At 37.9% G+C, this 4458-nt stretch overlaps 1 long non-coding RNA gene across 1 annotated transcript in view; it reads left to right on the top strand.

Annotated features, from left to right (window-relative positions):
* LOC107837364 (uncharacterized) overlaps positions 1-4440 on the top strand; it is a 7265-nt gene extending 2825 nt beyond the window's left edge. The window contains exons 2-3 of the long non-coding RNA XR_001663389.1: positions 1840-1981; positions 2713-4440. This is a non-coding gene — a long non-coding RNA (uncharacterized LOC107837364). The remainder of the gene's footprint in view (positions 1-1839; positions 1982-2712) is intronic.
* Positions 4441-4458: the final 18 nt, after the last annotated feature.

The raw sequence follows: 4458 nt of genomic DNA, 5'->3' as shown, positions 1-4458 counted from the left end.
GCACGCACACACACGCACACACTCAAACGACCCATTTCACCTATTTTTGGAGCTGTTAATCTCAAACTGTTTGGAACGGTGCTAAACTCTTAATTCTGATGGGTTTTTAAAATGTGATTGGGAGCACAGAGGAAGTGCCACCTCATATGGCCTCGCACATCCTGTCACTATTTCTAGGTCAACAGGATTGTGTGTTTTGGGTCACAGGTCAAAGGAGGGAAAATTTCCATAAATTGTTGTCATTTTCCCTAATTCATGCAGACTGTGATAATAACACGATAAAATATGAGAAATTATACAAAGTTTCTTTTCATTCAACTCATTGTGGTTATGTTTATACTCCAGAGAAACAAGAATTCAACTGAAATGGAGACATAAAGGCAAAAATCAGGAAGAATCATAATAAAACTGATTTTTGATATGAAATAAACTGAGTGAATTTAGAAAAAATGAGAAAGGAGTAAAACAGACCCAAAAGGATTGAGCGCACCATCCAAAAGAGAGTGAAAAAAATGGGATGTATACAGTAAACATCAGAAAGAGTGATTACTGGAGCAAAGAGGCAGTTAGTCTAATTAATTTAATGTGTAGCACCGATGGGGGGAGCATGACAGGAGGAGCTGAGGGAAAATGACTAAATGAAACAGACAGGAACACTTGGACTAAAGAAACCAACAAAACATTGGATGTTTCATGAATTTTCAAAACTTCAAGAAGAAATATTGTTTATCTGAAGACTTTTTACACATCCAAATCACTGAAATGCTGACTTTAAGCCACTCGTTAGCTAATTTTGTAATATGCTTGCCATATCTTTGAGTTCCTGACTGGTGTTTTGAGAAGCTGGTTCAATATTTTAGATAATATTTTTCCCCATGATTGATTCTATAAAGTGCACCAGTCCCTCCTGCAGCACAGCAGCATGATGCTGCCACTTCCATACCTCCCACTTTGGATGGTGATCCTTGGAGGCTTCCACCTTTTTTCTTCTAATTCAATAATTATCGTTATGGAAAAACAGTTCAGTTTTAGTTTAATCAGATTCCATTTCAACCTGCCCCCAAAAACTAAGACCTCTTTTCCTGTGTGAACTTGCAAACTGTAATCTGGCAACATAATGTTGTTGTTGGCTAAATAAATTTTTCCTAGTCTAAATGACTATTTAGTTCATGTCTGAGTTTAAAATCAACATGTCACTTGTTGATACAAGCAAAAATTTTGAATAAAAAGGATTAAAAAGAAAAAAAAATGGACGTTTTACAGTCTACCCTTCTCTCAAAAGTCATTTATCTAAAAAATAAGCAACTAAGCGTCAATCATTTATCCATATTGATACATCTATAAACACTAAACAGAGAATATCTATATAAAAAATATGTAAGTAACAAAGAAGATATATTTGTAATGATACAGAACTCTGAGTGTTAGCATATTGTGTTTTATTATTTTCTCAAAAGTAAAAATTGATCCTGAGTCTTTAATTTGATTGTTGCACAGATTTATATCTTAAACTGAAACATTAGATTTGTTTAGTTCAAACTTTTTAAAAATTTCGACGAAACTAAAAACAATAGAATTTCTATAATTTCTCCTCAAATTATAAATGATATTTCTTTTAATATTTTTTCTTGCAAATACACTGTGTTTTAAACTTAACCAGCTCTATTCTAATGTCTTTTCTAAAGCTGTGTTTACAATTGTCAGGTTTCAACTCTAAACGCAGCTAAGAAATAATAATTTGAAGTTCATTTAGACAAAATTTGAAATGAAAACACCACATCCACCTGTCAATATACCTCTTACCCCCGCCTGCCCTGAACACGACCTGGCGGTCCATAGCACAGGAAGAACCCGGCTGATTGGGTTTCAGTCTCTGCAGAGCAAAGGAGACGGCAGGCAGTACAATACGAGATCTGGGAATCTAGATTCCTGTTGGTCTGGGACCTGGATCTTCCTCCTGCGGAGACTCGACGTCTCACAGGTAAGACACAAGAAACATGAAGGTGTGTGACAGCAATGGTGACCGCCCAAAAGATACAAATGGTGCTATTTGCAAAGCAAAGCAAAAAAGATCTTACAAAGAATTTTTGGTCTAGCTTCAAGCGCAAATATCTTAGTTCACTTGAAATAAGACAAAACTAACTTACAAGTAACTTATCATCAAAACATAGAATCTTGTTTTAAGTAAATAAATCCTTAATATTGATGACAAAGCACTAGTTCCTCTTATGAGAAGAAAACCTTCCCACATTATAAGTAAAATAATCTGGCATTGGAACTTTTTCATTTCTGTAATTACTTACTTAAAACTAGCTTCTGATAAGTTACTTGTAAGTTACTTATGTCTTACTTCAAGTGCACAAAGATATCAGCACTAGAAACAAAAATACTTGGTAAAATTCTGTGTTTTTGCAGTGTGAATCCAAGTTATCAGATAATTTTGCATGTTTTGGATGCATCCAAGTGATGTAGGAAGCAAATTTTAGCATCTCAGTTTTAGAAGATAAACTAAAAATAAGTAATAGCTGCATAATCATGACTGGTTTAACATATTTTCAAGCAGAGCTGTTATTTTAACCAAATGAGATGTTGACTGGGGACTTTTTTCACCTCGTCTTACACTGTGAGGAATGCGGCCCTCTGCGGTAGAGATTTTAGTCTGCGCAGATGGATGTATCTGGGAATGTGCTGACTGATGCCCTTCCTCCCCAGCTGTCTCCTGCAGATTTATCTGGAGCTAAAACCGGCCGGTTAAGGGGGACAGGAGCGCCTCTTCTCTTTGGAGGTGCTGGTAACTGGACCCACACGGGCCCTTGCGTTCAGCTCCTGTAGCCAGCGCCGCCACCGGCTCCTTGTCGGCCTCCGTTTCCCTGCAACATCCTGAAAAAAACACCTGTAATCTCCAGCTTTTAATCCTGCCCCCACCGGCTCGCATTAATCACAGGGGAGAAGCTGTCTGAGTGCAAATGCAGGAGATTTTGTGTGCTGTACAACATGGACTCATAAAAATAGCTCACACAGGACAGAGAACGCAACTAGGAAATGAGCTTCAATTACAGAGGATGAAAAGCAATTACATTAACTGCCTCCCTGCAGACAGACCCTTCTGCTTCTTCTCGCGCGCTGGGACTCACCTCCAGCTTTACATAATTGCTTTCGACCTGTTCAACTGACAGTGACATACCGCTGGAACCGCGTCCGAGTGGTTAGTCAAGAGAGATGCAAAGCCGCCACCACGATTTAATGTCCTCAAGGGCACGAGTGGGGCTGGACGCCATGTTTGAAGTGAGCTTCGCTTGATTAAGGGACCCTCTGAAAATCTGCTGGGAACCGCAACCAACTGAGAATAACATCTAACAAACGTCAGCAAACTTTTTCTGGATTAGATTTCTCTCCCATCCGTTCAAACTCTTGTTTCTAAACTATGCCTTACATCCAGTGGCATCCCTAAAAAATTTGTCGTAGGGCTGGCCTGACGAGGGCAGTAAAGTTTTAGGAGGATGAAGCTTAGACAACATTTTATTGTTTTATTTATTTATTGGGTTTTACATTTATGATTTCATTGAAGAAGATGACTTTGTTTGCCTTTCTATGACATGAACATGATTATCTAGGGGGAGGAATGAGGCGGCCAGCATTTTTCAAGACTTATTGCCAACCTCTTGGGGGCACCACTGTTTACATCTCAAACATTTGACCTACTATTTTCAGTATCAGAGAGCTAATGTTATTGATTTGATAAGAAATCCTCTTATTGAGAAAAGCGGAACAAGGGTAAAGCAAATTGTTCTGTTGAAGAAATAAATTATTAAATGAAAATGAAGCTCAACACTCAAAGGAAAAGCAGAGAGTTCATCACATTTTTTGCATAAAATTATTCGTAGATCGCGAGATTTTAGTGTGGTCAGTTCTGCCTATTTTTAGGATGTCTTGTCACTTTAAATCCAAATAATCTCCTGCTGGTCACGCCTCCCAACTCAATGTTTACACTCACACATGAAAATGGCTGCAAACAAATCTGCAATCATGTAACCCTACATCCTTGAAAAGCAAAAGTAAGGCCTCCTGCACAACCAACAATAACGCAGCAAGTAGTTTCTAAATGGTAAGTCAATAATAAAACACTTGCCTTTTCCAGCAGCCATTATACAGCAAATACGGCAGTAAAATCAAATGTGCAGGAGCTTCGTTTGGTTTGCTCGGTGGTCAGCTGGGCTCGACTGGGGTTGCTAGGTAACGGCTCAATGTGACATTATTAACAATCTGTAGGTTTTTGAAATGGTTAATTTTCCAGACGCCAAAAAAACTTTAACTTGTTGCCCAAAAATAACTGGGTGGTTTTCTTAAGTGCTTGATCTGTTTTAAGAAGCAGAAATGGAAGATAATTGATTTTAGATAGATAGATAAATTTCAATCTATCTATCTATCTATCTATCTATCTATCTATCTATCTATCTA

The sequence above is a fragment of the Poecilia formosa genome, unplaced genomic scaffold (genome assembly GCF_000485575.1).
Source record: "Poecilia formosa unplaced genomic scaffold, Poecilia_formosa-5.1.2 Scaffold136, whole genome shotgun sequence".
In the NCBI taxonomy this organism is placed as follows: domain Eukaryota; kingdom Metazoa; phylum Chordata; class Actinopteri; order Cyprinodontiformes; family Poeciliidae; genus Poecilia; species Poecilia formosa.
The sequence above is the reverse complement of the archived record's forward strand: the minus strand, read 5'-3'. Positions and strand labels throughout refer to the sequence as shown.